The 25,679-nt window shown below is 36.1% G+C and overlaps 1 long non-coding RNA gene across 1 annotated transcript; it reads left to right on the top strand.

Annotated features, from left to right (window-relative positions):
• The first annotated feature begins 11,943 nt into the window (after positions 1–11,943).
• On the top strand, positions 11,944–18,100 carry LOC133780301 (uncharacterized). Its single transcript, XR_009869219.1, has 3 exons — positions 11,944–12,222; positions 12,323–12,421; positions 17,868–18,100. It is a non-coding gene; the product is annotated as an uncharacterized LOC133780301 (long non-coding RNA).
• The last annotated feature ends 7,579 nt before the right edge of the window (positions 18,101–25,679 follow it).

Below are 25,679 nucleotides of genomic sequence, written 5' to 3'. Positions count from 1 at the left end.
TGTTGCTATGTGGATTTCATCATTTCTCAATGACTATCAAGTGGCTCAATCAATGAATTTTTTTTGCAATCTAGCCAAGCTGCCTAGAGCTTCAAATCAGTGGATTCCACCACCAACAAGATGTTTACAAACTAATATAGATGTGTTATTAACGCTAAAGGTGATACAATAGGTTTTGGAGTTGTTGTGAGGAATTGTTAAGGACAAGTGCTTACCATGATGCTTGTCGCGCTGAAATTGCCACCTTTCGCCGCTGGTATTAATCAAAGGTGACATGTCGCCGCTGATAAGTCGTGCCTAAAAGCCCTTATCAGTGGCGACATGTCGCCTCGCCACTAAAAAACACTATCAGCGGCGACACACTGTCGCCGATAATAGCCAAAATGTCACTACAAATTTGTGTCGATGTGGCTTGTGCCACGAAAACATTTGCGGCGACATGATTAATATTAGAGGCGAACTCTGTCGCCCCTAATATATATTTTATTTTAAAAAATAAAATATATTATTTTTTTAATAATAAAATATAAATAATTAAAAATTAAAATATTACAAAACATCCATAATTATAAAATATAGTAAAACATAAGCATCGTCGTGTTGATTTCTCATTGTTGCCCAACTCTTATCAATCACCATCTATAGTACAAAAGTAAAATATCATTAAGTAGAACTGACTACGTGTGTGTGTCCTAGTCCACATTTTTCACTCCACTTCTAAAAGGATAAAGAACATATCCCATTCAGGTTTGTAGTATACATATAATTTAATCTACACTCTTTTCATTGTTTTTTTTATGTAAAAATTTTGGCAACACCTTCTTATATGGTTCTCATAAGTGAGCAAACTAATATTAAGTCTGCCCACTTACGAGAACAAATAAGGAGACACATACCAAAATCTCTACTAACGAAACAATAAAATGAGCAATAGATCAAATTATAGGTATACAACAAACTCAAACTATCCATGTTGACATATATAGTCCGGATAATTCGAAGAAGCATATTTAAGGCTTCTCCAAATGGGTTTGTACGCCCTGATTTTCCCACGGGCTGATTAATGAGCTGAGATACGGCCTAATCATGACTACCACGTGGACATCCCCAAGACCGGAGCTGCCATCATAAGATCCTACCTCCTTAGCTCGAGGTAACCCAAGGGTTCGCCAAGATTGCTTAAGGACTGAGTCTGGACTCTGAGGGCCGCAGGTCGAGGAAAGCATCCAGCTTGTGGTACGAGCTAGAGTTGGAGCTGTAACCCTTTATAAAGTCAACCACGCAAGGTAAACGTGCATATATCAGACATCACGTGTCTGATATATCCCTGAATTCTCGGACACGCAGCATGAACGTGCGTATTCAGACACCTACGACTGGGTTGGGCCGTGCGACCCATTATCCCCTTACCTATTGATTTGACCACACTTATGTGTCAGGTTTAGGAATTAATCATGAATGTCACAGAGTTGATATGATAGGTAAGAAGGTCACGGGATGACCTTCTTACCAACTCCCAGGTGCCTTCTCCTATAAATATGGAGACCCTGGGAGTTACAAGGGGTTGGATTCTATTATGTAAAAAATACCCTGTAAAAGAATACAGCATATAGCAATAATATTGACTGGTGGAGTAGAAGGATTTTAACCTTTGAACCACCTAAAAAAACGTATTTTGTGTCACCATTCCATTTCCAAGATCATTCATCTATTTCGGTTCAACATAAGCACTAATCCATTCCTCTTTCTTTTCTTAATTACCTGTTGGCGAAGAACCGCGTCAACAGGGTCTAAGGTTTTTCGTGATTAAAATAATAAAGAAAACATTATCACTAGGTGAGAATTTATAACCCTTCTATCTTGTCTTTGGTCATAAAATTTTATGACCAAAGAGAAAAACAACAAAAATTAAATATTTTATCAACCCATTTTATGATGTCTTACGAAGTCTTATGATTTGCTCAAATTATAATGTCGCACATTTTAATATTATTGTCAAATATTTAATATTAAATGTTAATATGTAATTACCTATGTATTTATGAAGTACAACTTATTCGAGTTTAGTTTTATTTAATTCATATTATATTAATAATTATTTAATTATTTAGAAATATTTGATTATTAAATGAGCAATTGGTGGAATTGCCTCTTTTTTGAAGTCATTTTGTATTCTGACTTAGTTTTGATAATTATTTGCAAAATGACATCTTTCTAAAATTTCGACCAGCTGTTTGAATTTTTTGACTAGTTGTCTGAAAAATTTCGACCAGCTGTCTGGAGTGTCAAATGTCATTTTGCAAAAAATTATCAAAACTAGGCCAGAGTGCAAAATGATTTCGAAAAATAGGCCATTTTTTTCAAAGGACCCTTATTAAATTAATATTTTATTGTTTAGTTATCTTATTAATTATTAAATCAATACTTTATTGTTTTATTATCTTATTAATTATGAAATTAACACTTTATTTTATAATTATCTTATTCTAAACTCCAACACCCGACCCCAAACCCCTAGACCCATGACCCTGACCCCCAACACCTGACCCCAAACCTCGACACCCGACCCCAAATCCCTAGACCCTGACCCACTAACCACGACCCCAACCCATAAACGACGACCCCCGACCCATAAACCACGACCCCGAACCCCGTCCCTCGACCCCAAACCCCCAACCTTGACCCTATCCCCCGACCTCAAACCCCCAATCGCCGACTTCTCAATGTTTTTGTATCATTTTTTAAAATAATTATTTTTTTAATCAATTAGTATTATAATTATTTCTCCTAACTCTACCAAAATTTGGGCAGCATAACGATTGTATTCTAACCTATCCCAAAATTTTAAACCCTACAATTAACACTCAGAAACTCCCAGAAAAGTTCACAATATACATATTAATAACAATAAACTTTTCACCATACACCATAAACACATATCATTAACCAAATTGAAATACTATAATCTTTCAAGTTCACATATTATTAACCAAAATCAAAAAATTATATTTCAAGTTCACAAATTAAATCTACATACAAATCATATTTCTAAATCCCCAATATTAAATACAAATACATACACCCAAATTAATACATACATAGAACAATCTAATGAAAACTAATACATATTCACACATATATATATATATATCATATTAAAAATAATAAAAATAGAATTTTTCTTAAAAACAAACCTTGGTATATACCGTGCACTAGAGACTTGAACACCAACATAACACCCTAATAGAAAGCTTTTATTTTATCCTTCCACAAACAAAACCAAAACCAAAACCAAAACCAAAACCAAAGTTAGTAAATTAAAATCAAATCAGAAATTTATACACATATATACACACACATATATAAAAATATGAAATTTAAACAAAAAAATTGAAAAAAAAAAATCAACCCTGGTTCACCTCTTTTGTGGGTACTGGGTTCGCCTGGTGTGGAGGCAAGCACGGTGGTGAATGTGGGGGGTTGGTACGGCAGTGGAGGTGGTGGAAGAATTTTTTTTTAGGGATTTAGTGCAAAATCAGAAGGAGAAAGAATGGGAAAAATGAAGAAGGGTGATGGGGACGGCTGTGGAGGGGTGGGCTTGGGTGGTGCGGTGGTGGAGGGAGTTTTTCGCCTCTGCAATGGGGTTTTTAGGTGGATTTTTTTGGTGTTTATGCATGAGAAATGAGGAAGGGGACGGGTCTGCATCATGTATATCGAGCCTACTTTAAGTAGTTTCCGGTGATGTGTAAACGAAATAATTTTTATCTGACTTAAATGACGTCGCGAAAAATATTAGCGGGGTCAAGTCACCGCTAATAAAATCATCAAAAAAAATATAGCTAATTTTCCCATCAAAATATTCTTTCCAACATTAGCGGTGACTAATCGTCGCTAATAATTTTTAAATATTTGACACAACAATCAGCGACGACAAATTCTCACATTAGCGGCGACACATCGCTACTAATAATGGCTGAAAATAATTGGGTAATGGCGACATTTATCAACGACGACAAAGCGTTGTCGCCGCTAATAATTGAAGAGCTAATGCATTGTTAATGAAGTTAGACATTATTTGGTTACAACCACTCTACTTGTTAGTCTGAGACATGTCAATGTAGACATAAGGATTATGGAAAAAGTTAGTAACTAAATCTGACATGTGCTAAAGATACTCATATTAGGGTATTCTATTTTTATTTTTTTAAGCATCTAAATGCTTTTGTGTAGGTACCCAGCAAAGATTTCTACAATTTTCTTTGAGTTTTATTTTTTGATCAACCACACAAAGATATAATAACATACACTACTATAAAATTTGGGTTTAGGACACTTTTTTAGGTCACTCACCTAGATGCGAGTCCTAAAAACATATCCTAGAATTTTTAGGACACTCAGTGAAAGTTCTTAAAAATACATTTTAGGACACGTAGTTCGAGCCCTAATTACTGATGTGGGTCCTAAAAGACTATGAGAAAAAATTGAGTCAGGGGAGACTTTTGGTGACACACTTTGAGTGTCCTAAAAGAGTATTTAAGGCACTCAAAGTGGGCCCTAAAAAATAATAATAAATAAAAATAAATTTAGAAATCCTAAAATGGAGATAACAACTTTTTTTTAAGTCACTCGGTTTCTCTCTCCTTTCTCTCTCTATTCCACTCGATCCATATTTCCCTATCTCTCTCCTTCTACCTTGCTGTTGCCTCTACCAGGCACGAACGACAGACCTCCGGCCACCAAACAGTGACACACATTGCACCACAAGGTTCTCAATCCCCCGAAATTCAAAGCCTCAGAACCTCGCCTCCCCACTGATCGTCCTCTGCTTCGACGAGCTATCCAAAGCTCCGCTGCCGCCGTGGCATCCCAAGATGTTTTTCGACGAGTTCAACGTCTTCTCGACTGATGGGTGGCATAGTTGGGTTCGTGAGCTCAAGGGGATCAAAACCCCTATGGAGATTGGACTGAAATGTAACTGGAGGTGCTCACCAGTGTCAGGGAATTTTGAGGGTTCTCGGCCTTATTCCGACCACCATAGTGGGTGGTGAGTCTTGCCACCACCATTTTTGAGTTCCCTTCGACTTCGACTTCAAAAGTCAGGGGTTGATTCCTCAACCGCCTCCGCTATCATCGTCGGAGCTCCGACATGAGCTTCAGTCAGCAATGGTGTGGGGCGGCCCGAGGCTCTTTTTGAGCTCTAAACATTCCCATGCAATTTGTATTGCCTTCCTAGTTGTTGGAATAAATTTATAACTCCAATTTTATTGATTTTTGTGTTTTAGAAATTTATTGTGAGTAAGGAAACTAAATGCAATTATGCGTGTTTATAGTATGTTATAAGTTAATTAGCATATTGACTTTGTATTGTGATTTATTGGACTGCTCTGAGATTGTTTATGTGATATGTTTGCAGGTTTTTAAAATTTGGGGATGTCCAATTAGGAATGTCAAATGACCCGGTGGAGCTGGGCGGGTTGGAGCTCCGATCCAGATTAAGCAGGTCGAAAAGCAAGAAGGGGTGCTTCCCCAATCCGATATGGTAGTGATTATTGTGGACCCGCCTTAGTAGTTTTTTTTTAAGAACATTTTTTAATACCTTAAACAAGCAAATGATTTAGTAAAGTGAGTCTCTAAGGGGCTGATTAGTATCCTATTTGGATCAAATTTTATGTTTTTGAATACTTAAAATTATTGGGACCCATTATAATTAGTGATTGGTAGTTTGTTTTTGAAAATCAAATTCATGTGAGTATCCCAAATTTATAAAGGAAAAGAGAAAACGATAAAATTACGTTTTCTGAGTTTTGTAAAATTCCTTTCTAAAAACCCTAAAATCAATTGATTTTCTTCTTCTCATTCTCTCTGCGCCTCTTCTCTTGTCAAAACTAGAGGTCTTCTCCGTCTCTCAACAAAACCATAGAACTTCTCTTTCTCATGTCTACTTGTCCTTTCCCACTAACCAGAGGTCTTCTCCTTCTCTCAACAAAACCAGAGGCGTACATGTGCTCTAGTTCTACTTGTCCTCTCTCATTAACACAAGGTATCACTAAAATCTTCTCATAATATATATGTAAAATCTGGTATGGTTTGTGTAAAATCTAGTATAGTTTATGTATTAGATTTGTGTTAAATCTGGTATAACTTATACTTGTGCATCTTTTACTACTGTATTTCCCAACTTTTATGTTCTGTTTGCATAAAATAACTTCTTAGAAAGATTGTGGCTTCGATTCCTACACTTGCAATCTCTCGTAGACATGTCAAACTAAAAATACAGATTGTAATACATTTAAGTATATATATATATATATATATATATATATGGTCTCATGCGTAAGTCTCATAAGCAGTCCCAAGAGGTAATATTCATTCTTTTGGGATTTGACAGCATGGGTGGATATATGTTATCCTAATCATGTATTTAAAGGAATTAACAACTAGCTTATTGCAAAATTGAACTTAATTATTATTTTGAATTTTGAGCCATGTAAATATATATATATATATATATATATATTTGAAATTGGTGAGCAAACTTGTTGATGGTTCTATTGGTCTTTTATCAACATGACAGCAGTGTAGGTTTCATTGTATTAAAACATGTGAAAGTGAAGTCTAATAATGATTTTTATCATTTCCTTGAGACAATAAGAATCTTTACATAAATATACAAATATATATATATATATATATATATGTATATCAAAAGGAACATTGAGACATATTTTAAGGGAGAAAATGTTTCTTTTAAGTGAGAAATATACAAAACATTTTGGACAGTTCTCTTTTTGTATTACTCAAACAAAATGTTATTAGTAATGACCAACAATCTTTTTCTTTTAACAATAAAGGGAGTCACTAATGTTAAAATTCAGTAAGGATGATAAAAATATATAGTGAATATCAAATTTATGTGTCTCTCTATTTGCTAGTGTATATATATATATTCTTACTATGCTAAGTGGCTATATTCCTTATCATATTATATTATATCTAAAATTGAAATTTAAAATTTGAATATCATACCAATCATACCAAGTGGTACCAATTAGTTTTGTGTATATATACATATATATATATATTATATTAAGTACAATGGTTACAAAGTTTATTACTTTTACTGAAGCGATTAACTTATATGTATATTTAACTTATATTAATATATATTGTATTCATCATTTCAAATGCACAAACAAGACCATGAATGGTAGGTTTCTTTCTTTGACCATTTTTGTTGCTTTTAATATACACTCAGTTGATACCCTTAGGGACTTTCAATATATATATATATATATAATTATCTAGAGTATAGACTATGGTGGTATTGACTTTGGTTTCCTTTGTAATAATTTTTTGTAATATAATAATGTTACTTCAATTATTGTTGTTAGATCATTTTTCTTTGTGTTTGACTGCTTGATGAATACCAATCTAAAAGTTTTGCATGCTTTTTTTTATTTTTTTATATCTTTTGTTTGAAGCAACAGCTGACCACAACACCATCATGCCATTGTAGTCCCTCTACGCTCAATCTGCATCATCTAAGGTGAGCTCTTTCTCTCCCTCTCTCTACTTTCTTTACATCTTTGGAGTTCTTTGATTTGTGTAGAGTCCAAGAACTTTACTTAGCTAGTAAGATAGCAGTAATAGTAGTAATAGCTAGTAATAGTTGTAGTATGTTTATTACTGTAGATTTTGGTTCAAGCCGGGACTTAGTTGAACACTCGTAGCAACACTTATAGATTTTATAAGTTTAACCTATAGTTTAAGAATATTAATTATAGCATAAGGTTTGATTAATATAACTTATTATGAAGATGATATTTATTATACCATAAGGTTTAAATAGACCCAATAAGAGAATGACACTTGTCGTGTGCATGTTTATTAAGAAATTAAGTATTTTTTAGGAATAGTTTTATAAGAGGAATATTTGAAGACCCCAGAGTCTGCTAGCAGCTTTGAAATCGTTATAGGACTAAGTCAAAGCTGTTTACTCAATTCAAATTAGGCTGAAAAAGTGCAATTACGTGTATAATATTTCAGCGTATGTCGATATATCACAGCTCTAAGGGGCGATATATCGCCACTCGGGGAATACGAAAAACACATAACTTCGCACGAACACTTCGACGAGCCTCGGGAATATAATCCCAGGCGATATATCGGCTCTAGGGCAAGGTTTTTGAATAATTTTGAAACCGAGGTCAATTCAATCCATAACCTCTTAGCAAGCCTCAAAATCTTTTTGACTGAGTCTTAAGCCTCTGCTGAATGATTATTCAAATGTTTTTCAATTAAATAGTCTTTATTTTATTCAAGCTAAAAGAAGATCTTTTCATTCTTGAACTCTATAAATAGGACCTAGTACCGATCCATTTCTTTCATTCTTCAAGTTGAGTTTAGAGCCTTCAAGCAGCTAGGTTTACTTTAGAGTGTTAAACACTTGGGTTGGGGGTTTTAAGCTTTATCATCTTAAGCTTATTAAACACTTGGGAAGTAAGGTTAATAGTGTGTTTTCGATATCAAGGTGTAGTTCGGTTATAGTGCATTTAAAGGTATTCCTATTCCTATTTCATTTCTGTATGTTTCATTAGTTTTTATAGTTTTTCTCTACTCAAATCCTAACTCGGTGTTTTCCATTCTTGGTTAGACATCTAAGTTCTTTGAACTTGAGGTTTCATGTCGGTAAGTATCTTCTCGGTGGTTTAGTTCATTTCTTTTCATCTCTTTTCTTTTAGAAGTACTCACATTTCTATTATTGGTTTTAGGAGTATTCCAAAATCACGACCTTGTTCTCACATCCCAGTATTGGTAAGGAAAATAGGATAGTTACTATATGCTTATATGATTATGTTATAGTATGTTTTTATATGTTATGATATATATATATGTTTTGGGGCTTATAGTTGCTTAAATAGCAAACCCCAACACTTTTATGTTCTTGGGGCTTATAGTTGCTTAGCTAGCAATCTCATTGTATTTTGAGGCTCATAGTTGCTTAGTTAGAAAACCCCAATGTTTACCATGTACATGGGTTAGAATTATGATATATGTTTATAGTATATGTTATATGTTTATGTTTCATGCTTTTAGTAGATTTTCCTTGCTGGGCATTAGGCTCATTCCTTTATTTTATATGTGCAGGTAAATATTTATGGCGGCGGGAAGATTCTTGGCGGCTTGGGATTGTGTATTGAGGAAGAATGGATTCGGTGGACTGCGTGAACAATTCGAGGACGAAGTTGTTTTTAGTCATCTCAATTATGTTTTCTACATATTTTCCGCACCTGATTTTGTAACGAATCTATTTAAGATTTAAGTTATGCTTTATTTTCAAACAATGGGATCCCATATCCTACTCCGAATTTTATGTATTTTAACCTTTGCTTTACAGGTTTTTTTTGATAAAGTTATGAATATTTTGTATGTATGTTTTCTTAAGATTAGTGTCTATGTATAGTAGTTATTAATGGCCCAAAGTCTAGAATTAGTTGGGTCATTACAATTTGAATGTTTGATTTTGAAAACTTGGGCTAATAAATTTAAAAGAAGCATTATTTATGAATACATAGATTGTGATAGTTAAAATTATGATTAGATGGATGAGAAGAATATAGACATTGATGATCATGCTTCTTGCCCTGAGGTTATTGAATCACATTTTATTGGCCTTCTATATGAAGAAGCCAAAAATGATTACAAACAACAACCTTGAACAAAAAAGGATGGCTGAAAATAGAAAATGACATATTAAATTCTTTTGGAAAGAGATATAAAATGCCTCAATTGAAATCCAAATTCAATCGGTTGAGAAAGGCACATCGTGAATTTTCTCATCTTTTAGAACAAACTGATATGGGATGGGATCCTCAAACAAATATTGTTACAGCAAATGATGAAGTATGAGACACTTATCTAAAGATAATATACTTATATTATACTTGTGTTGTTGATTACTTGATTATTCTAAATTCATGTTACATTGTAACGTTATGTATTTTTGGATTTTTGTAGAAATATCCAAATGCAAAAAGATTTCGAAAAAAAAGATTGCAACATTATGAGATGCTTGGAGAATATTCAACTTTGCGATTTTTACAATTAAACTTTTATTATTGTCATAATTAGGTCCCTAAGATGGATGATTTAGATGAGGAGTTTGAAATATTATTTGGTGATACTTCTTCTTCATCAAGCGAGGAATTAATTGGTCAAGTTCTCATGCTTAATCGATTACATGAGATGCAAAAATCTCAACATATTAGACGACCACTACATAGTTCAGATATGTCTGGACGTCAATATTTACTTGAGCTGCTAAATGGAGATACTGATAGATTGTTTTACACAATTACAATGGACATTAATACTTTTAGATATTTATGACGTCGATTAGTTGAAATGGAAGTCATAGAACATGATAGGGTAATTAGTGTTGAAGAAGTTGTTGTCATGTTTCTATGGATAGTTACACACAACCAATGAGTTAGAACCGTGGCCGAAAGATATCAACTTTCAGGAGAAACTGTTTGTCGTCAGTTTGGTAGAGTGCTAGATGCATTGTGTTATTTAGGAAATGAAGTAATAAGGCCTTTTGACTTTAACATTGTACAAGCAGAAATTCAAAATAATTCAAAGTATTTCCCATGGTTTAAGGTAAATTTTATTTATTCATTTTAATAATATATTAGTTATAGTTCATATCAATTTAATTGATGTTGGCAATGATTTATCTAAGTTGTTCTGCATGATTGTGTTGGAGCAATTGATGGTACTCATGTAAGTGCAGTTGCACCAACTCTAAAACAACTTGCATTTAGAGGAAGAAAAGTAGATGTAACACAAAATGTAATGGCTGCATGCTCCTTTAATATGATGTTTACTTATGTCTACGCGAGATGGGAATGAACAGCCAATGATTCCCGAGTGCTTCTTGATGCAATGAGAAAAGATGATAACTTTCCTATGCCACCACAAGGTATTAAAATAAACTAATTTGGATACATTATACTTTTCTTTCAAATGTTCTTATTAGTATAGGAAAATACTATGTTGTTGATTCTAGTTATCCAAATATGCCTGGGTTTCTAGCACCATATCGTGGTGAACATTATCACTTGCGTCATTTTAGAGGAAGAGGGAATCATCCTAGAGGTGCGATGGAGTTATTCAATTATAGACACTCATCATTGCGTAATGTGATTGAACATTGTTTTGGACTTCTAAAAGCCAGGTTTCCAATTTTGAAGTCAATGCCTGCATACTTGCTTGGAAAGCAACATCGAATACCAATAGCATGTTATGCTATCCACAACTGGATTGGAATGCATTTTATTAATGATGAAATGTTTGAACAATATTCTGTTGATGCCCGAACTGTAGAAGATATTGAAGGAACTGAAAGCTAATCTAATATAACAACAAAAAACCAACAAGAAGGAGATGAAGCAGAAATTTCTAAGACACCAGAGTTGAATTTCAGTCAAGCTTATATGACTTAGATAGAAAATGTTAGAGATAACATTGCTGGACAAATGTGACTTAGTTATAACAACAATACTTAGATAACTGAAAAAATGTAACTTAATTTAGAAAAAAAACCAAAATTAGTGACAATGCAATATTATTATGAATTTAATCAAATCACTATTATTAAATTTTAATTTTGATTTATCAATATTATTAATTTTTACTTAATTAAATCTATTTGATAAATCAAAATTTAATATCATACAACCTATGTATATAAAATATATAAAATTAAAAAAAAATTCAGATTGAACTGAACCAATCACATATTCTGTTTCTGCCAATCACAGATTCAATTTTTTAAAATTCACAAACAGTTTACAGAAACTGAACCAATCACATTTTCAGAAACATGTTTTCAATAACTAAATTCTGATTTTCATTTCAGAATCACAATTTTAGAAAATTTGGTTTTCTAATGGTGAACCAATCAGATCATAATCTTCTTCATCTTCTTCTTCAGTTCAACCAAATTAGCCCTCTCCCTCTCTCACCTGTGTTCTCTCTCTCTTACTCGTGGGTTTCTCTCTCTCGTGGGCTCTCTCTCTCTCGCTCACCTAGGTTTTCCTTATTTGGGCCTTTATCAGTTTCTTTTATATTTTGCAAAGCCTTGGTGGGTTTTCATCCTCCGCCGGAGCTACGATTGGGTACTCCACCAGTAGGTTTTTCGTTCACCATCTTGGTCCCCAGGTAGGTTAGGTACCTCCAATCCTCATTTTCCCATTACCATTACGTGTAAAGAAAATTGGTCAGTGGGTTATTAATGGTGGTGAATGTTGTTCTGGTGCAGGTATCGTTGGGGATTTTGGCTATTCCACTGACTTTACTGGTTTTTCTGGGTTTCATTATATATGAACACAGAACAACGAATCGTTCTGAGGAAAACAAGGTTTGTGATTTTCATATCTTAACTTAATTATTCGATTTTCTGTTTTAGAAAATAATGCTAAAAAAATTTAAAATTTGGTCAACGAAGACGGACTGAGGGGATGAAGTGTTATTAGTTTCCAATTAATAAATTAAGATTTGATAAAATAAAATATGAAATGTCAATTTTGGGTATGGTGGCTATTAAGTCGTGACTGCAGTGTATGAAAAAGACAAGATGTCAGTGAACAATAACTGTAATTTTAATATAATAATAATTGTATATATGTTTGATTTAACTAAGGTAGCTATTGCCTATACATAAATGATAAAAATAATTATAGAATACAGTTCTAAGGAACCGAACAGTTAATTTCTTTGGTCAGGGAAGCTCGTGACATTATGTTATGAGATTATATGTAGTATTTTAATGTTTATTGAGTCCAACTACTAGAATGTAACTACACTAATATGTAACAAGTGTGTACACATTCTTTTCTGGAAAAACTTCGTAGAAAAACCAGATTTCTCTGCATGGTGAAAAATAATAGCCTCAATTTGGGTTGCAGTGCAATTTTGTATGCAAAAGAGAGTCGTGTTAGGATTCTTGACATAGTGATTTGTCAATTCTTTTTTGATAAAAAAATAATAGTCTCAATTTGGGTTGCAGTACATATAGGATTCATTGTTTTGTAAATTGATAAAAAAATAAATGGCACCTTCAATTTGAATTCAAGCAAAACATAAACCGAAAAATGATATGAATTTTGGTTGTTGTTCTCCTATAACAGATTGTGTTTGTGGGAAGAGAAAGAGAATAAATAGTTCAAATGGTTGAGCTTGTAGGTTTTATTTTCATGATTTGTGCCATTATAATATTTAAATGATTTTATTTTCTATAATTTAGTTTTTTTTTGTTTTGTTAATATTTTATAAAATTTAGAAGAGTTTGAATAAGAACATATTCATTTATAGTGAAGTAGGTTATGAGATTTTTGTGTGCTGCGGTGATAACGGAAGGTTGAGAACTTGTGTGTCTTAGTAAAGTGAGTTATTAGAAATATGTGTGTTATGGTGACATAAGGTTGAAAACTTGTGTGTTGTTTGATTGTTTCAATTTTAATTGATATTGACATATGGTTTGGTCAATAAAATAGAGGAAATGTTGCCCGATGTTTTATAGATCTAGTTATCATTTTTTTAAAGTTTTGCATGCATCATTATTTTGATATATTATATAATGTGGATGTAATGTAGGTTAAATCAAACTATAAGTATGTCTACCCAAGATGTTACCTAGTCTAATTTTGAGGATGATGTTGATTTTGTTCCTTCAACAAATATACAAAAAGTGCAATCTCTTGATAATAGAAGTGATGGAAATGAGAATAGATGTATAAAAAGAAAGAAAACATCTCCTGCAAACCCCTCAGTTTATGTAAGGGGACTAAACACTTACTTCTTCACATGGAAAAATTTCTAGTAAGGCAGAAACAACTTCTCAAGAATCCTAATGCAAGCCCCTCAGTTACCTTCAATCTTGATCATCAACGAGGAAGAAAAAAGTTGGCTGAAATGATCATTCTACATGAGTACCCTTTGTCGAAGGTAGAGCATAGTGGTTTTATAGACTATTTAAATAAAATTTCACCCATGTTTCAAATGGTGTCAAGGAGACCAATTAGGTCTGATGTTTTAAAAATATATAAGATTGAGAAGGAAAATTTAGAGAAGTTTTGGAGAAAAATAAAAGTAGAATAACCTTAACCACTGATGTGTGGACTGCCAATCATCAAAAGATGTGATATATGGCTGTGACAACTCACTTTATTGATGACTATTGGAAGTTGCATAGTCATATTATAAGCTTTAGATATGTGTCATGCCCACATGATGCTTCAACACCTACATAAATTGTAACACCCTACTACCCTAGAGTCGTTACCATGTGATTTTAAAATGTGTCATTAGCTCGCTAATCGAGGTATTTGACCAAAATGTGTGATTAAATCAAAGTAAAGACTCATTTAAAAAAATTTAAGTATAAAAGGTTGGACATTCATTTACATCATAAAAGTGTTACATTGGGATCTCAAAATATTGTTTAAAAATTATTTATAACTCAAAAGTTAATGTACAGTCGACCTAAGCGACAAAATCAAACGTTTATAGCACGTTCCTCAAAACTACCCCCAACTGTGGTGGCCAGGTAGGCCAAACATGTACGGGCCACTCCATGCCCTCCAACTCATGCTTAGTCAGCCTTTCCCTTGCCCTTACCTCAATCTGAGAATTCGACCCTTAGCTACCTCCAAACTTCCTCCTAGCTTTAATCCCCCAATCCTCAACCTTCTTCCTCTCCAAAAATCAAAACTCACAGCCTTATAGAGAGAGATAGTTACACGAGAGAGAGAAAGTAAATGAGTTGAGAGACTAAGTTTTGATTTTGGTTCTAGACTCCTAAAGTACTAAGCCTGAGTCTATCCCTTGGCACCAAAATGACCACAATGCCCCTAGACTAATTCCTAGCCCTTTAATGCCACCAAGGGAAAATCTGCCATTCGCGACATTCCCGCCAATTCCTCGAGTAGTCCTATAAATCCCCAATCAGTCCCAGCATACCAAAATAATCACTAGATAGATATCCGTTACCCGGTAAATCCCAAACACACGCCAAGTTCCCAACATACCCCTAGGCTCACCCTGAGCAGAGTATTGGACCCCGTAGTGACTATTCTACTAATCCACTCACTAGGACCGCCTCGAGACAATTATCGCAAATATACCCACATAACAATGTGGTCTCATTCATAACATACACATAATTACATTTACGCCCTTAATGGCCAAAATTGCCAATATGTTATTATTAACACAAACGGGCTCACATGCATATTTAATTCACCTAAACATGCATATCTAGTCATATAATAATATAATTCGAGTAATCAAGTACTGATACACATATATCACAATCAATCACGTAATACGATTAAATCATTTATTGCCCTCCTGACACACTAATCAAGGCACTAAGCCTTATTAGTAGATTTGAGACGTTATAACTATCTCCTCCTTACAGAAATTTCGTCCTCAAAATTTACCTGAATAGTTCGGGATGTCGTTCCCACATATCAGACTCAAGCTCCCAAGTTACCTCTTCTACCTTATTGTTTCTCCACAACACTTTCACTAAGGCAATGGTCTTATTCCGTAAGACTTTATCCTTTTGGTCTAGGATCTGAACCGTTTTCTCCTAATAGGACAAATCTTGATCCAATTCCAGGTTTTCATAACTCAACACATGTGTAGGATCTAATACGTACTTTCGGAATATAGACACATGAAATACATTGTGAACCCCTGATAAGGATGGAGGCATAACTACTCTATAAGCCACCTCTCCAACCCATTATAGAATCTCAAAGAGACCAACAAATATAGGACTTAACTTGCCTTTCTGTAATGCCCCGAATTCTCCAATGATGTTTAATGGTGGGATTAGTAGGCCGGGAGGGCCATACTTGTTTAATTGTGCCATTAAATGATAATATGCATGTATATGTGAATTATATTATAATATGATGTTAAAATGCATGCATGTGGGTCCACGTTTTAATTACAGGGGTGTGATGGTAATTTGGTCCGTTGAGGGTATTATTGTATAATAGTATGCATGTTGATGATATGTGTTGAGACCACATTATAATGTGGGTTTGTTCGAGCTATTTGGCATGAGACGATCTTGGAATATTGATTAGCGGTTTAGTCACAACAGGTTTAAGTACCGGGGCTTGGGTTGAGTCTCGGGGTGATTTTAATGATTAGAGCGTTACCGAGTATTAAATGGTAACGGGATGTGAATTATTGGTGTTTGAGATTATTGAGAATAGCGGGAATTGGAGAGCGTTAATTATGATTAACGGGATAGGAGGAGAGTACCAAATATGCCCTTGGGAGTCTTTAGAAAATATTAATTGACCTAGGGGTAAAATGGACATTTCACCCCTAGGATAGATATATCCTTTGATATCTGAAAGAAGGAAGTAAAAACAGAGCATGTTTAAGAGTTCTCTCGTACCTTCTTCTCTTCACCTTTCTTTGTGATTTTTGAACCAATCTTGAGGATTCTAGCTTGGGAAGAAAGCCTTGGGAGCTTGGGAGTGTGTTCCACCATTGAAGAGCATCATAAGCTGAGCTTTGGGTAAGTTTATAACCATAGAATTCTCTGGTTTGCCCTGTTTTAGCTTTGTCTTGCAGCTGAGATTTCTAGGGTGAATTCTTGGTTTTGTTGGGAGTTTTGGCTAAGGTTCCCGAGCTTGTGATGTTTGGGGTGTGTTAGGATGGTTTTTGGGTTCCTTTGGCATCAAGAATGGGATTTGGAAGCTTGGGAATCGGGTTAGAATCGAAGGAGTTGAAGAAGGTCGATTCAGGGGAGATTTGGTCTGGAGGTAGCGCTATAGCGCCCACCCTAGGGGGCGCTACAGTGCTCCTCAGAAGGCTTTTTAGCATGTTGGGGGTTCTGAGTATAGCGCTGGGGCGCTAGGGTTTGAGCGCCATAGCGCTACCCTGTTCCTTCTAAGTGATGTTTTGAGTGTTTTTAAGGGTTTTTGACTTGGGGTTTCAATCCTTAAGGCCCGGGATCGAATCTACTCACCGTGTGGGCATGTTTCGAGGTCCCGAGAGTGGTGCTTAGGTTAAGACCCTATCTATGTTGATTCTCATTAATGGAGGTTATAATTGGTTATGACTAGGTAACCGCTAAGGAACTAAAAGATCGATCGTTCTCAGGGGTCGTCCTTATTATATTTCTCGCTCAAACCTGAGGTAAGAAAATTGCACCCTGTGTATATATGACATGCGTGATTATTATTAAGGCATGTTGATTGATAAATGTGGACATGGGTTGCCTATTGAATGCTAGCGAATGTTAAATACTTGTATATGTACTGATTAGTCAGGGACACTAACCTAAAGAGTCAGAAATGGCATAGCATCATGAACGCCGAGCCAAATGAAGATTATATCTAATCGATATCAGCAAAGAATGACTCATATGGGGTATTAATGCTAGACCGACCCTAAGGTCGATGAACTTATAAGCGCTTGTCTGGTCTAAGACCAGTTATTCAGAGCCAGGGCACATGGCCCCGGTGACTGTTTGTCACATGGCTAGGGAACGCTGTTCCAGGGTTATGACTTTAAGGTCATGAGGAAGGTTATGTTGGTGACTATTCACCATACACCTATCCTGTTCAAACTTATGAAAGGCACTTATCTGTTAAGCCCTGGTGACTCTATCGTCACATGGCTGGAGGGTGTTGTCCCTGTATTAGTGACTCTTGCGATAGTCACCTATTTGTTGGGACTGATAGTCTTGGATGATTATTATGATCATTGTTGATATTATATCATGCTTTATTGTGTTTTCTTGCTGGGCCTTGGCTCATGGGTGCTATGTGGTGCAGGTAAAGGGAAAGAAAAGCTCACCCAACCTTAAGTGGAGAGCTTAGGTGGTGATGTGTACATATGCGGTCGCTTGACCACCACGGTCAATGCATTCTCAGAGGAACTAGGGGGGTTACCCTATTTTGCCGCTTAGGTCGGCGGGATTGTAAATTTGAAACGGTAATGACTATTTTGTATTGAGAACAACTTGTAAATGTTTTGATTAGCTCTGCAGAGCAGTTTGTAATGAAAATATCCATTCCCTTTTTATTAGTTTTTCACCTTAACCTGATAATTACACTGAGAGCACGTTTTTGACCAAAGGACTCGAGTAGCGGATCAAATTTCTGGTCCACCGTTCACCGTAACTGTTCTGGGGTAACCAGGGCGTTACACTTTCACTCTGAATCGTTTCACCCCTCTCAAAGGAGAAACTATAAGAAACACATGAACACCGACTTGAAACTCCACACTTCTACGTTTTAAGTCTGAGGTATTCTTCTGTTTACTCTACGGGGCGAGCATTCGAGCTCTAATTTTTTCAATAACCTCATTAGTTTTCTAAACTGCCTCAGGACCTAAGTACTTCCTCTCTCCCATATCATCCCAATGAATGGACGATATGCATTTCCTCCCATATAACATTTCACATGGAGCCACTCCGATAGTCGCCCAATAACCGTTATTATAAGAAAACTCAATCAGAGGGAGATACTTACTCCAAAATCCCAAAAAATCCAGCACATAGGCCTGCAACATATTGTTTAGTATCTGAATTGTCCTCTTAGATTTTCATTCGTTTGGGATGATAGGCAGTACTGAATCTCAATTGCGTGCCCATAGCCTTCTGCATGCTCTCCCAACACTTAGAGGTGAAGGTGGGGTCCATGTCTGACACTATCGATCTTGGAGCCTCATGGAGATGCACAATATCCTTTGCATACAACTCAACATATTTCTCCACTGCAAAATTAGTCCTAATAGGCAAAAAGTGGGCCGATTTGGTGTACCTATCCATACTCACCCACACAGAATCATGTTGCCCCACCGTCCATGGAAATCCAACCACGAAGTCCATGGTAATATCTTCCCATTTTCACTGGAATTCCTAAAGGCTACAGCAACCCTGCTGGCCTTTGGTGTTCAGCCTTCACCTGCTGACAGGTTAAGCACTTGGCCACATAATCCACCACATCCTTCTTCATTCCTGGCCACCAATACAGAGTCTTTAAATCTTGGTCATCATTGTCGTACCCGGATGTAGAGAATAAGGAGTGGTACGAGACTCATCTAGAATCTCTCGTCTGATGCCAGCATCCACCGGAACGCAAATCCGTTTTTTATACATTAACAGATCCATCTCTGAAATAGAGAAGTCTCTAGCCCATCCAGCTAAGACATTCTCCCTCTGTTTCCTCAACTGAGGATCCTCCTTCTGCGCTTATCTTATCCTCTAAAGGAGTGTGGACTGAAGAGTAATGTTGGCTAACTGACCAACTACCAGTTCAATTCCTGCTCTTGTCATTTCTTCAGCTAGCTTTTCTGATATCTGTCTCAAACTGAACAACTACCCTGGGCCCTTCTGACTCAATGCGTCGGCCACCACATTGGCCTTTCCTGGATGGTACAAAATCTCACAATTGTAGTCCTTTACCAACTCCAGCCAACGTCTTTGGCGCGTATTCAAATCCTTTTGGAGTAAAAAAATACTTCAAAATTTTATGGTCAGTGTATATTTCGCATTTTTCTCTATACAGGTAATGCCTCCATACCTTCAGTGTGAATAACACCACTGCCAGCTCCAGATCATGAGTGGGGTACCTCTGTTCATACTCCTTCATCTGTCTAGACACGTAGGCTATCACCTTCCCAGCTTGCATCAATACATAACCCAAACCTTGCCTTGAAGCATCGCAGTAGACCACAAACTTTTCCTTGTCTGATGGTAGACTCAATACCAGAGCAGTGACCAGTCCCCACTTCAACTCCTTGAAATTTTTATAACATCTATCTGTCTAGACATACTTGGTCTTCTTACGCATCAGCTCAGTCAACAGTGTGGTTATTATGGAGAATCCCTCAAAGAAACGCCGATAGTACCCTGCTAATCCCAAGAAGCATCTAACCTCTAGTACAATGCTCGGTCTCGGGCAATCTCTTACCGCCTCTATCTTGGTTGGGTCCACTAGAATCCCCTCCTTACTCACGATATGCCCCATAAATGTTACCTGGGGTAACCAGAATTCATACTTATTGAACTTAGCATATAACTTATGCTCCCTCAACCTCTGTAGTACCAAACTGAGATGTTGCTCGTGTTCTATCTCTGATTGGGAGTACACCAGTATATCATCGATGAATACGATCACAAACTTATCCAAATAATATTTGAATATCCTATTCATCAAATCCATGAAAGCTGCTTGGGCATTGGTTAATCCAAAAGACATGACCAGGAATTCATAATGTCCATACCTCGTACATAAAGCAGTCTTTGGTATGTCCTCCTCCTTAATCCTTAACTGATGGTAGCCAGACTGAAGGTCAATCTTAGAGAACAACGTCTTCCATTGTAGCTGATCAATTAAGTCGTCGATCCTAGGCAGTGGATACTTATTCTTAATAGTCAACTTATTAAGCTCTTAGTAATTGATGTACATTCTTAAAGACCCATCCGTCTTCTTTACAAACAACATTGGAGCACCCCATGGTGAAAAGCTGGGTCTAAGGAACCCTAGATCCAATAATTCCTGCAATTGAATCTTCAGTTTCTTCAATTATGCTGGCGCCATTCGGTAAGATGTCCTCGATACTAGTTCCGCTCCTGGTGCCAATTCTATGAAAAATTCGATCTCCCTGTGTGATGGCAATCCTGGCAGGTTTGCTGGAAATACATCAGGAAACTCACACACCAACCTAGTCTCCCTTGGTCCAACTGAAACGACCCTAGAGGTATCCACTATGTTCGCTAGGAATCCTACACAACCTTCTCGCAATAGGTCTCTAGTGCTCAATGCAGAGATCATAGGTACCCGTGTTCCACTCACTGTCCCCACAAACACGAAGGGTTCCTCTCCTTCAGGCTCAAAAGTTACCATCCTTTGCTTGTAGTCTATCGTTACCCCATACTTTGCTAATCAGTCCATTCCCAAGATCATATCAAAATCACCCATCACCAGTTCAATCAGATCCACACATAACTCCTTACTATCTATCTCCATTGGTAATGCTCCAACACACCTCCTAGAGACTACCAGTTCCCTAGTTGGAAAAAAGTCCTAAATCCTCTAGCATACAGATCACAAGGTCTACACAAACGATCTACCACCCTAGCATATACAAATGAATGAATAGCTCCTGAATCAATCGATGCAGTAAACGAAGAACCAACACTAGAAATCTGACCTGTCACAATCGAGGGACTAGCCTCAGCCTCGGTCTAGGTCAAAGTGAACACTTTAGCTGGAGTGAGGTTGTCACTCTTCTTTGGTTCTTCTTTTCTGGCTTGTGGGCAGTCTTTCCTCAAGTTAGTGACACTCCCACAGATGTAGCATGCTCTGACTCTACACTCTCCCAGATGTCATCGCCTGCACCCTAGACACTTTAGGAAGCTTCTCCAGTTCTCTCCCCCTCCCTGACGGCCACCAAAGGCACCCCGTGCCCTCCTATCTGGACCAGAAGGAACAAAAGAATATGGGCCCTTTCTCTTATGCTCACTGGGGCCACTAACTCGACCAGAATCAGTGAAGGGAGGCATCATACTCTGAGCATCGCGCCTTGCGGCACCTTCTTTCCAGATTTGGTATTCAACACCCTCCACAGTAAGGTCTTTTTCCACTACCTGAGAAAAAGTGGCAGTCCTCAGATCTAGTGTTATCTTAACATCACGGGCTATCATCACATTCAAACCTCGTACAAATCAATCTCTCCTTTCCATGTCAGTAGGCACCGAATCCAGTGCGAACTTAGCCAACCGGTCAAACTTCAAGGTATATTGTGTGACAACCATCCTATTGTGGGTCAAATCATCCACCTTTCCAGCTCGAACTGCAATACTGTAATACTTCTCATTAAAAACACCCCTGAACTCATCCTAAGTCATGGTGGTCACATCCCTCCTCTAAGACACAACTTCCCACCAGATGCAGGCATCTTCCCTAAACATATAGTTGACACAAGCCACCCTCATAAAATCCAGTATCGAAGAAATCATGTTCATCCACTGCTCTCCCCGCAGTGGGTCTGGACTGCCGTCAAAGGTGGGAGAGTGCTGCTTTTTGAACCTCTCATACAAAGGATCCCACCTATTCTCCATCACAGGCTGGGCTGGTACTGGTGTCATAACCTGTGGGGCCTGTAATCCAACATCCTGAGGAGGAGCCTGCTATCTCACCTCTCGGAGTTTATCTTCAGTTATATGAAGTTTGACTTGCATTTTTGCAAACATCTGCTGCCAATTCTGTGGGGCAGGTGGAGGGTCCTGACCTTGGTTGTTATCTTCGACCATATTGTTGCGGAATCTAGTTGATCGCCGAGGCATAATTTCAATATGCCTGCAATCAATGACGCTGCACATCAGGCACGATAACAACATCCAAAGAAACCACCTCCCAGTTCAACCAGTCAAACACAAATATCAAACCAATACAAGACATACACAACATAATCATATAACAGTCAAAGGGACCATGCCCTATCATTATATATACTCATCATGATCTACATATAGCAACCAGGAAAACAGGGCAATTCAGATAAGCAATTAAACATATATTTTCCATAATACCGACTAACCCTGTGTCGAGCTTGTCTCTAGCAGCGAGTGTAAATGTTCGGTCAATCTCCAGAAACCATAAACCTTGACACACTCTAATACCAAGTTGTAATGCCCTACTACCCTAGAGTCGTTACCATGTGATTTTAAAATGTGCCATTAGCTCGCTAATCGAGGTTTTGACTAAAAGGTGTGATTAAATCAAAGTAAAGACTCATTTAATGAAATTTAAGTATAAAAGGTTGGACATTCATTTAAATCATAAAATTGTTACATTGGGATCCAAAAATATTGTTTAAAAAGTAATTACAACTCAAAAGTTAATGTACATTCAACCTAAGTGACAAAATCAAATGTTTATCGTACATTCCCCAAAACTAACCCCAGCCGTGGCGGCCAGGTAGGCCAAACATGTACATGCTGCTCCATGCCCTCCAACTCATTCTTGATCAATCTTTCCCTTGCCCTTACCTCAATCTAAGAATTCGACCATCAGCTGCCTCCAAACTTCCTCCTAGCTTTAATCCCCCAATCCTCATGCTTTTTCTTCTCCAAAAGTCAAAACTCCCATAGCCTTAGAGAGCGAGAGAGTTACAAGAGAGAGAGAGAGAGAGAGAGAGAGAGAGAGAGAGAGTAAATGAGTTGAGAGACTAAATTTTGTTTTTGGTTCTAGACTCCTGAGGTACTAAGCCTAAGTCTATCCCTGAAACTACCTCCTTTTTTAACATACATATATATAGGCTATTTAGGTTTTTAACCCCCCGAACTATTACATATGCATATCGTGCCCCCCGAATTTTTCAGGCAGTTAAAAAATCCCCCTGATCTATTCACAGTCATGTAAATTAGGACTTCCGTCCAATTCCGTTCATTTTTTGTAACAGGAGGATGATGTGGCCTTTTTTTACATCATTTGGGATGACACGTGGGACTCTAAAGTGTACAAAACAAATTAAATAATTAATTAACAATCCCTCTCTACATATAAATTTTTATATATATTTTTTTGGAAGCAAGTACTTCCTTCCATTGCCGCTGTGAGCATTGCCAACGTGTCATCCCAAATGATGTAAAAAAAAAGGCCACATCATCCTCCTGTTATAAAAAATGAACGGAATTGGACGAAAGTCCTAATTTACATGACTGTGAATAGATCGGGGTGATTTTTTAACTGCCTGAAAAATTCGGGGGGCACGATATGCATATGTAATAGTTCGGGGGGTAAAAAATCTAAATAGCCTATATATATAGTGTAAAACAAAGTTTAACCTGAATACGACAATACTGAAATTCTGAATTTTAAAAAAAAAACTTTATTAAACAATACATAAACTAATGTTCATATCTTCAAACCATACAATACTTACAACCAAATAAAAACTTTATCTTACATACAAATCTTAATACTTTTATAAATAATTTTCGTGGTGTTACTACACCTAAACGTAGAACTATAGATATATCCAACTGATAAATTTAAAAACTTTATGTAAATTACAAAGTTCACGAAATACTTTTAAAGATTTATGTAAATTATAAAGTTCACAAAATACTTTTTATGAAATATAAATATAAAATCATTTTCTCGCTTATTTATAATATAGCATAGCAGAACTCCACTCCCTCCAGGCCAGCCCCATATACAGTCATGTTGGATCCATGTATACTCATCAACGATTTATATTTGGGGCATCTTACCTACAATACAAAACATTATCTAATAAGCTAAGGCTCGGTAAGCAGAATAACTACCTCATATGCACTAAAATAAACGTGCAACATGTTATGTATTTTCTTTCTTTCACTTTCCTTTCTGAGGATGTTGCTGCCGGCATTACATAGGAAATCACATTTTCACCTGAACGTAAACATGATAATAGGGAATTTCTCCCTCATAAACATTCATTATATAGGGAAGTACGTTTCCCTTATTACATTTTGGGACATAGGTCTCCCAAGCACACCTCTACTTTAACGCTTTCAATAACTTGTCTGTGAACATTAAGCGTGCTTATGCATAATAAATATAACATTCTTGAAAATAACTTATGCATAAAAAACAATATGTCAGAATAACATGTAAAATATATAAATGCACATAAGACACATAAAAGACTCGTGTTGTAGATGAAGATTCTACTTACCTTGCGTCTTGATAAAACAACTGAAATTGTTAGCTTCCTGATAAAAACACAAATGATTAACTTACATAAAATCTACATGATGTAATTTTAGTTTATAATTGTTATTATTCCATTTTTCCTATTTTATTATTTATATTATTTCCATGTGTATGCTCATACTATAATTGTCCATGGCAAGATCTCGGTCTAAAAGTCGTGGTCATGGTCACACGGAAATGTCCAGGTCATAATATCAATCCATAATAATAGGGAATAAGGTCATATAATAAAAGTCCATAATAATCCAAAGTGTAAAAATAGTTTATATTTCAATTTTTGACATTGTAAATTATAAGAACATGGTAAAATAATCTATATATAAATTTTGGCATTATAACGACATAGTAAAATAATCTATGTATATAAGTTTTTGGCATTATAACGACATAGTAACATAATCTATATATAAATTTTGGCATTATAACGACATAGTAAAATAATCTATATATATAAATTTTGGTGTTATAACATCATAGTAAAATAATCTATATATAAATTTTTAGCATTATAATGGTATGGTAAAATAATCTATATATAAATAATAGCTAAATAACTTAACTGAAAGGCTCGGGAAGGGGCTTACCTAAAAGGTCTTCGTAGGCTAGCGTTATAGACAGAACTTCGCCTAGATCTTAGAGATTTAGAACTTTAAAAGAGTGCAAAGAAGATGTTTAGGCATATTGAGGGAAAGAAAGATTTTTCATAAATCAAAAATGAATTCTGAAAGTCCCTATTTATAGGAAAACATTGGGTTACTATGCTGCATTGTGAAATAATAAAATATTTAAAATATCAAACATAGTAAAATAATAAAATATTCAAAATATCAAGCATAGTAATTTGCTGAAGTCATCACTGTATCACTACTGCATCAA

The sequence above is a fragment of the Humulus lupulus genome, chromosome 5 (assembly GCF_963169125.1).
Source record: "Humulus lupulus chromosome 5, drHumLupu1.1, whole genome shotgun sequence".
Classification (NCBI taxonomy): domain Eukaryota; kingdom Viridiplantae; phylum Streptophyta; class Magnoliopsida; order Rosales; family Cannabaceae; genus Humulus; species Humulus lupulus.
This window is presented reverse-complemented; position numbering and strand designations above follow the sequence as displayed.